At 45.0% G+C, this 9509-nt stretch overlaps 1 long non-coding RNA gene across 2 annotated transcripts; it reads right to left on the bottom strand.

Moving 5' to 3' along the window:
- Positions 1–328: 328 nt before the first annotated feature.
- On the bottom strand, positions 329–8565 carry LOC105864278 (uncharacterized). 2 transcript variants are annotated; one of them, XR_002225010.2, is made up of 3 exons: positions 8082–8565; positions 6365–6463; positions 329–2665 (listed from the first exon to the last, which is right to left on the bottom strand). It is a non-coding gene; the product is annotated as an uncharacterized LOC105864278 (long non-coding RNA). The 2 variants fall into 2 exon arrangements; XR_002225007.2 differs by having other exon boundaries at positions 6365–6460.
- Between the last annotated feature and the right edge of the window lie 944 nt (positions 8566–9509).

Raw genomic sequence — 9509 nt, 5'->3', positions numbered from 1 at the left:
GAGCAGTTGTTTGTGTCTCACGGGAACACAAACCCATAAACTGCATCTGGGCTGAGTGGAAGAGCGTTCGCCTATCAGTGACCTTCGCCCAGAATAGGGGGGATGTCAGAAAGCAGCAAACCGTGGCCTGCAGATGAGTTCCCCCTTCCCGTCCTGCCTGTGGACTGATCTTCAGGAACTGGAGAGAGCACTGTATTCTTCCTATCCACAACTCCCTCCCACCAAATCATGGAGCACATGCAACGGAAAATCAGATATCAAAAAGACAACTTTTATTTTTGGACGGCATGATATTACTGCAGTTTTTCTAATAATTCAAGGACCTGAGCTGTGCAAAATGATTCTCGCTGGGAATAAAACATTTGCTTCAGGAGCATCTAAAGGTGAGGGCAAAACAATTTGTATTTGTTTAAAACATAATGTCATCCATAATTAATGGGATAACTCTGGCTCAGCAGAGCTTGAAACTACTGTGTACATTTGAAACTGGATTTCTAGTTCCTGAGATGAGGAATAAATTTACCCTTAAGCTTTTATGTTATTTTTTTATGGTAAAGGTTATTTCCAGTGACTGAACATTTGGTTTCTTCTAGTATGTTTTCTCGTGTTATTTAGCTTCAAGTGAAAGAAGCAAGGCAATTATTGAAACCCACTTTTAAACAGTGGCCCTGAAAATTGGGGGGTTGTTAACTTGGGTTACAAGTTCTTTTAATGTCTTGATATAGGTTTTAGAAAGAGAGGTTTAAAATTATTCAAAAGGCTTTTCCCCCCATCATAATGTACATTCAAAAAATAAAATCTTTCATTTTGTAGACTAATGGCCAGAAAATAATTATGATTTATTATAATATTATTGAAATCTACTTCTCAATAATTATACATCCAAATAAAAGAACTGCATCCATATGCCTTATATTAGCCCTCTATGATCACATCTCAGTGGAAGTTTTATTTAACCTGTGTACAAAGAACTGAGAAAGGGAACATAGAGTGGCAAGTATTTTAATTCATTTAATCAATCAGTCTTTCAAAAAAGTTTTGTTTGGGGAGCTACATCCTATCCTGCATGTAAGTTTTTGTGATTAGACCTGATTCATAGTTTGGAGGTTTCCCGCATGAGCCCCTAAATAATTCCAATACGCCAAAGAGTGTGGCCAGTGGCTTTAAAGCAACATAGTCACACGCACCACAGGTAACGGCTCAGAAGGGGACAGGGATTCACAGAAGTTCTGTAAAGAAGGCTGGTGCTCACGTTGTGGTTGCAAGAGTGGTAAAATGTTGACAGAAATTGGTAAGAAGAGAAAAGGTGATGCAGGTAGGCAAAATGTCTGGAACAAAAGAAAAGATAGAAAGCAGCCTAATAGAACCAGCAGGGGGTCACTTTTTTAGTCCTGAACAGAATAAAAGTCACATAGGTATGTCAATTTGATAAGGCAGACATGGGATTTGAGACTAAATTGCAGAGCTCTTGAATGGCTAGCAAAGAAAGTTGAAATTTATTGTTGACAATATAAATCTTTAGAGTTGTGTGTGCGTGTGTTTGGTGAGTTGGAGAATGTCCTGATTAAAACTGCGTTTGCTGATAGCCATTTGATGAAGGCGAGAGTGTTAGATATAAACAAGGAGGAATCATCAATTTCAGTCAGTTAGAGACAAAGTGCCCCAAATGAGCAAAAGCCACAGCAGATCTCATGGCATCCACACGTGCCAAGGCTTATGCGAGGGAGGTCTCCACGTCCAGCCTGGGGAAGCGCCGAAGGGACCCGTTGGGCTCCGAGAGTGAAGAGACAGAGGCCGGGCTGTTTGCTGATGAATCCATGTCCAGTCCTCTTTTGCGCATGTCAGTGTTCTTCTCCAACTACAGTTTCCAGGGCCATTGCAAACCCCCCCAAAACTTCTGCTGCTAGTGCATCCTCACTCTATTTAGTGCATTCTAGATAAATCCTTTAGCTTCTCTCTGCTTCCATTTCTTCGTAACTAGAGTGACAGATTTGGACTGACTCCCTTCAGATCTAAATTCAACATGCCCCCTTCACTCTTGAGGTCTTTGTCCTTTTGTCTAGCAGCCTCTGCCTTCTCCCTGGTCTTCCTTGGTGTGGTTTTAGGGATTGCATGAAAATTCTCTCCAAGGCTAGAGACAAAGACCTGTGCTTCTTTAAGTGACTGGGAAATTAAGGAAATACCTTGTACATAGTAGGTTTTTAGTAATAAAAATTTGTTGAATTAATGCAGGAGGCAAATATTGAGAAAGATTTCATATCTCTGTAATAATACATATACCCTTGTCCCGAAGAGACTTGTCCATGGGAATTTTCACCCCCAATTGTAGGATCAAAAGTAGAACTTCAATAGATGGCCATTTACAATCAGGTGGTTAAACACTTTATTAAAAATTGAAAAGGTAAATATTAGATATTTGTAAATATTCAATTCTTTGAAATGGGGTAGCATTTTTTTAACATGAAATAGTTCCTAAGGCATCAATACTAAAAAATTAAGGAAAGATCTGCCCTCTCTTTCCTAAGAGAAAGAAAAATACTTTCTTCGGTTTTATCCTCAAGATTCCTTTGGAATATAAAATCCGCCGGAGATTTCTGCGCTGTAGGCCAGCTTGATTACTCCAGTCGTGTTCCCATACTGCCCTTCCCGGTCACCAGGAGTCTTGCTGTAAGAAGGACAGTAAATATCATGAGATGCAAATCAGCAAAAGCAGGACAATGGAAAAGCTTTGCTGATGGTCATACTCTTCGGTAGGACAAATGGAGGTGGGGCTGTGACGTAGACAGGACCCGCTGCACTTCCTTCAGACTTGCTGAAGCATCGTCACAACACCCTGTGACTATAGAGCTCCCCACCGGGAGAACACCTCGCTGGTCGGTCGACTCTTTCTTTTATACTTGGTATTGTTTGGAAGCAGTGAGAAACCAACATCGTTCCCATTGCACCATGCATTGGGAAAATGAGGTAGAAAAGGACAAATTCACTCATTCTAGAAGCTGATCACCAAGTTGTACCTACCTTCAACCCTTTGGGTTTCTAGAATGTGCACAAGATTTTCCAGAGCTTGCCTTCACCCCTGACTGCAGTTTGGCTTCTTCCTGAAACTCTCCCCATGAGCCGCGGTGCTCTCTCCCCACCCCAGAGCTACTCACCCCTTCCCAGTACTGTCCTAAACTCGAAATTGCTGAGGCCCCGAAATCCCTGTCACAGCATTTCTACTCCACCACCATCAGAGAATAGTCTTTCTCAACTTTTTATCACTATTACTGTCTTGTCTATCTAATGCTGATGCAGGTAGTAAGAATTAATTCCCTTGTTTCAATATTTAAGCATTTGTCTCTTCATCAGTGGTCACTCTAATGCTAATGACTGGCTTATTTTATCTTCTATGGGTCAGGCACTATCTTAGGTTCTTGCAGTAAATGCTTCTGGACAAAAACAGATGCAATTCCCTGCTCTAGGACGGTTTACTGACGTTCAGAAGAAGGCAGATAACAAATAGTGAACATAACAGATAGCTCAATTACACACCTTGTTGGAAAGTGTTAGGTGATACAGAAAAATAAAAAGCTGTAGCAGAGTGAAGGGGACCAGGAGGAATGTTGGCAGGTCACAGTTTTAAACAGGGTCATCTGGAGACACTGAGAAGGAGAGACTTGGGCAAAGCCTTAAAGGATATCTGGGGGAAGAGTGTTCTGGGCAGAGGGGCCAGTCAGTGCGCAGGGCCTGGGGCAGGCACGTGCCAGGTCTCCCTAAAGATGAAGCCAGGCTAAGTTGGAACAGAGTAAGAGTGAGAGTATCGTCGTCCATGAGGTCAGACTAGGTAGGTCTTGTGGCCTTTACTGAGCACTCTGGCTTTTATTCTGGTGGAAATGGTGAGCAGCTGCAGGGTTTTCAGCAATTAAGGGGTTTACTCTGTGCTACGGTTAAAGGAGTCACTCAAGCTACTGTGTTGAGAACAGAATATACGCGAGCAAGTGTGAAAGAAGGCAGAGCCAGGAGGAGGCTGCTACAGTGGTGCCAGTCACAACCCCGAAAGGCACAATCTCGAATGTTGAAATCTCAAAAGATCAAAATCCCTGAAGTCTAAAATCCCCAATGTCTAAAATCCTGAAAATCACAGTCCCAAAAGATTAAAATCCCAAATATCGATCTCCCGAAAGCTGACTCCGCACACAGGACAGCTGCGCCACGCTAGGCGGGAATTGGACTGGTCTGAGGAGAGGTGTGTGTTGCTTAGTGGACGAGCGGTGGGTTTGTGGACTTCACCTTGGGCGTCAACTTCACTGGCTCAGGGGACACCTAGAAACCGCGAAAAGCATTATGAGAGTGTGTCCGTGGGAGTGTCTCCAGAGCGGATCAGTACGTGAGTCTGGCGGACTCAGTGCGGATGACTTGCCCTCAGCGTTCTCGCATCAACCCAAGAGCCAGGGCCGAGAAGAGAACGGGTGTGGAAGGAGAACTGGGCTCACTCCGAGAGCCAGCGCAGACTTTTCTTCTGCTGCTCTGGACATCGAAACTTTGACTCCACAAAAGCACATTGTCAGAACATTGACTTTGTGTGTGAGCATTTGTGTGTGTGAGCATTTGTGTGTGTGCATAAAAACAGTGAAACTTAACAGTAAATGAACAGACATTCTTTTTGTGCTTCTGCATTTGTGAAAGAAAATCTCTTGAGATCTCAGCTCTCTGGGCGATTGCCCGTGCCTGGTGACTCATCGCTGGTGTGGATCAATCTTGTCAAACGACTTAGGCTGTTGGTCATGGTGTTTCAGATGATTACGATTAGAAGGCTGGGAGCCCGTAATTATGAACCGTAGTGATATGCTTTTATACATCGCATTTTTGACCTTTTCTATGAATATGATTCCTCTACTTATAACGGTGACACTGCCATGTCATTAGTATACCTGAATGTTTACACTTGCAAAAATATGGTTGCTATTATTTCCTATTTTATTGTATAAAATGACTTATGAAATGTTCTGTTTTGGTTTTCTATGTTTCTCAAACAAGTCCCCTTTCAAAAATGTAAAGGGACATCTTTTAAAGAATACTTTAAATCATTTTTTCCAGAATTATGTTTTTGGTATATTGATGTTTTCAGAATTTCAACCTTCAGGATTATGGCCTTTGGGATTGTGCCTTCCAGGATTATGGTCCAATCTCTTTTTACAGTGATCCCAGCACTGATCACTTTTATAGTAATCCCAGTTGTGAGGGCCACAGCGGGGAAGTGAAAAGTGTTAGACTTTGGATATAGAGTATTTTGGGGGCAGAATCAAAAGGATTTTCCAATAGATTGTTTGGTGGCCTAGACGACAGGAAAATTGTTGCTGCCATCACTTAGGGAGGGGAAGGCCACAGATGGAGCAGCTACTTGGGGACAGAGCAAACAGCTGTTTGGATGTGTTGAGCTTGCAGTTGGTGTCTATCAGAAGTCACCAGGAAATGCCGAGAAGGTAGCTGATTTGACAAGGTTGGCGCTGGGGAGAGAGGTCTGGGCCAGGGGATGCCTGGGGGTCGGGGGGGCCTTGAGCATGTTGCTGGTGTGTAACGTCTTGGGATTAGACAAAAGTCACACGGAGAATGAGTAGTGCTCCAGAAGAGAAGAGGATCAAGACGTGTGTCCTTAAACAATTGAAAGGGACAGAATTTACCCTTTAGGAGAAGGGATGAGGCCACCCAAGGAGACTGATCATGGACAACCAGTGCTGCAGGCAGAGATGAGGTGTGGTGTGCTGGAGTCCAGGAGAAGAAAGCAGGACAAGGAGGAGGCGAGGACCACACACGTCTGCACTGCTGATGGGGCATGTGTCGGGAGGCTTAGTGCAGGGAGGGCGCAGGGTCCTCTAGGAGAGCCGAGTCCTGGAGACGTGGACATGAAAGTGTGATTTGTGTGTGTTTGACAAAGGGAGGGGAAAGAATTTGAACACAGAGAGTGGCGGCAACTCTTTGGAAGAGTTTTGCTGCAAAGAGAAACAAATAAATACGGCAGTCACTGAAAGGGAAACCGAGTCGAGGGCGTGCAGGTTTATGTGTTTGCTTTGAATGGGAGAAATCACAGCATGCTGCCATGGTGATGGTGTCATTGCGGAAAAGGGGGGAGCCTGATGACGGAGAAGGTGGCAGACTACAGGAGAGATGTTCTTGAGTACAGCAGAGGGAACGGGATCAGAGACTCAGGGGAAGGACTCCCCCGGGAGGAGCAACTGTTCATCTAGGGAGGCAAGCAGGAAGGTGCCAGCGGTCCAGATGCCGCCCCCAGCATCCAGTGCTTGCGAACATCTCCACTTCAATGTCAGAAGTCATACGCCAGATAATCAAGCCCATCCTCTATTCCTCGCCTCACCCATGCGCTCACCTTACATGTCTGTTAGGATGGTGTCAGGTTATCAGCGGCAAGCACTCTGCGAACCGGGAAGGCGTGCATCCCTGTGTTGCAGCACTGCTTCTGTGTCTACTTGAAAACAAAAGTTTGGAAATGGGCGCTGTTTTCATGATGCTGTTGCCCTAGGGAGAAAATCTGTAGTCCTTCCTGCTTCCAGACACTCTGAGCTGCAGAGCCGGCCAGCTGGGAACAGGCAAAGTGGTTTAAATTAGTTCCCATCAGTACCGACGCCCAAGAGCAGGTGCTGATGCGCCGTAAGGACGTGACTTTGCTTTGGTCACTGCTATATTCTGATCGCCGTTCAATTCATATTTATCAACTGAATAACATTCTCCACGAAGCATGCAGAGCACAAAGGCTCCAAATGTCAACTGAATTCCTAGCACATACAAACTTCAATTTTTTTGTACAACCCTACTGTTTATCCCTCCCCTCCCAAAAAAACTTCCCTTTCCCAAATGATAACACTAAAAAAATATTCCTATCATAAGGCATTTCTCATATGGCAATTGTGGCTTAAAAGAAAGCAAAGCAAAACCCCCTAAGCACTTTTTACTCAAGATAGAATAAAAGAGACTCAACTGAGTGATCAAACACTTAGAGAATTTTGCATCAAAACCATTTTATGCCTAATTATTTTAATGATTAATGTACAAAAGGATGTATTCATCAAGAAATGCCTTGAGAAAACACAATAATGAGAGTTATTATGAGAATTTGAGCTTTTCCATTTTTTTCGGCACCTTTTGTAGAAGGAGCTATCCAGTTATCATTCCCCAGTGTTAAAAGCAATAAATAAAGGTAGCAGAAGGAATGATAATAGGGCCATTATGAGGTCCACAGAGAGGAAGCCCCCATCGCTCACATTACAAGCAATGAAATAAAACATTCCCTGCTGGGTTTGATGTCTGCTAGACAAGGAATGTGGGCTTACGGAGCAGCTATAGATCCCCGTCCAGAACATATAGACAATTACCCTGAGATCTTTCTATTTGTTTTTCTTTCTGTGAAATGACAGCCAAGAGCTACGTGGAACATTCACCAGCATCACCGTAATATCCTGAAAAACCCGAAGGGAACTAGAAATAACACATCTGAAACACTTCAAAAGGAAGGAAATGTAACATGTTCAGCTATGCGTCATTACTCACATATACATATGGACTCCACGGGGTGAAGTATTTGCCTCTAATTTTGCAGCATACCTAGTTGGATGGAACAGAATTAACATTCTATTCTTCCTGCAGTTCAAGGGCCTTTCACGTTGCAGTGAAACCTGAAAAAATACTTTTTCTATCCATGTCACTTAGGACATTCTAGTTGGCAAATACTTAGTGAACAAATCACCCCACGTGCTGCGATAGGAGAGGCCACAGCGCGCTCATTTGGTTTCTAGCTTCACGGGGTTTACAGTCGAGTAGGAGAGATGAGGTCTGTGACAACAGCGTCATTGAGCGGCTTCCCTCTGCCTTCTTAGCGGCCCCCACGCTCTGCTGCCCCTTCAGGGCGCCACCTCGCTTCCCTGACCCCCTCCCACGTCAATGTCTGCGCTGTCTTGAACCCCGTGTGACCTTCCTCTTGTGTAAGGCTCATTTGCACCAGTTACCACTTCTGTTGAATAAGTGCGACTCCTGTCGAGATTCTAAGCTCCTGGAGGGCTGAATAGTGTTTAGAAAAGTCTAGTTCTTACTTTTATCTTCTTCATCCCCTTCATCCTTGTCCGTAACAAGATTTGAGGCAGGGACCCATTCGTGTTCTTCCCCGAGGTCTGCCCAAGGGAGGAGGGGGCGTCAGCTCCAAGTTCCCTCCCTGTCTCTCGCTATCTGTCCATGCAGGGCAGGTACACACACCTGTGCCGAGCCGCCCCACCCCTGCCACGCCGGCTGACGTGCCAGTGCAGGGGTTACGCTCTCGGGCCAGGCACTGGTAGTGGGTAGGACGCTGCCCCTAAAAGAGAAACACAGCCGTCTGCTCACCGCTCCTCTACTTCCTGCCTGCCGTAAGTTGTTTTGGTGGGTGGCCTGATGACGTGGCGTTTCGCAGATGAGGAGGTCTGCGGGGAGTGGACGGAGTTTGGCCTCTTATCACCGGTTGCCCTAGATAACCTCTGCGCATGGTGGGGAAAAAATAGGAAGCAGAAAGCCATGCTTAATTCTCTTAACTTTGCTTAATCATTAACCCCAATTGTTGAATGCAGCATTGACCAGGGATCAGTGAGAATCGTGGCTTGCCCAGCTATGGGTAAAGTAGCGCCATGCTTCACGTTCAGCCAGAGACCCTGTGGGGACAGCAGCCCCCGCCGGATCCTGTGAGGGAGGGAGCAGCAAGGAAGAAGTCTGACACCCCAACCCCACCCCAAGTTGCTGGAATCCTGCACTTTAAAATATTGTTAATATGAAGATCTTTCCTAAAGCTATGAATATCAGAAAATAGCACATTCTCAAAGGTGCTGGGGGAGAGGAAATGGAGAATTGCTGTTCCGTAGGTCCAGAGTTTCCATCATGCAAGGTCAGAAAGTTCCAGAGACCTGTCGAACAGGATTGTACTTATAGGTAATAATACCAAACTGTACACTCAAAAATTTGCTAACAGGGTAGATCTCATGTTATGTGCCTTTTGCCACAATAATTAAAAAAAAAGAAAAAGAAAAAAAAATAGCACACACTCAACTAACGTATCAGAGGTATCCCTTTCTGCAGACTTCCCACACACGGGGTCCTCGCAAAGGGAGCTCTGGCTTGTTTCCTGGGTTTACTCTGCATTTCCCTGGTCAAGGAGGGGTAGCATGTGTGACTGACAAACACTTGCTCATTCCTCAAGGTCAAATTCCACCAAAAGGATCTTCTCCCAGAATGTGAGCAAAGGCATGTGCTCTCCCCTTTATGGACCACAGTGTCTCTGCATCTTTCTGTCATCATGCGGGGCACATCGTATTCAGACTCCTGTAACACGTACCACACTGGGTTTTAGTTAATACATCTCTTTGTCTCTCTGTCTCTCGGTTGTGAATTCTCTGATGGTAGGAATCAGGATTGACGGATTTCCATAATCCCAGCATCTGGCTCAGTGTCAGAAACACGGGGAGCAGATGGATGAGCCAGTGCTGGCCACCATGCTG

The sequence above is a fragment of the Microcebus murinus genome, chromosome 13 (assembly GCF_040939455.1).
Source record: "Microcebus murinus isolate Inina chromosome 13, M.murinus_Inina_mat1.0, whole genome shotgun sequence".
NCBI classification, from domain to species: Eukaryota; Metazoa; Chordata; class Mammalia; order Primates; family Cheirogaleidae; genus Microcebus; species Microcebus murinus.
The sequence above is the reverse complement of the archived record's forward strand: the minus strand, read 5'-3'. Positions and strand labels throughout refer to the sequence as shown.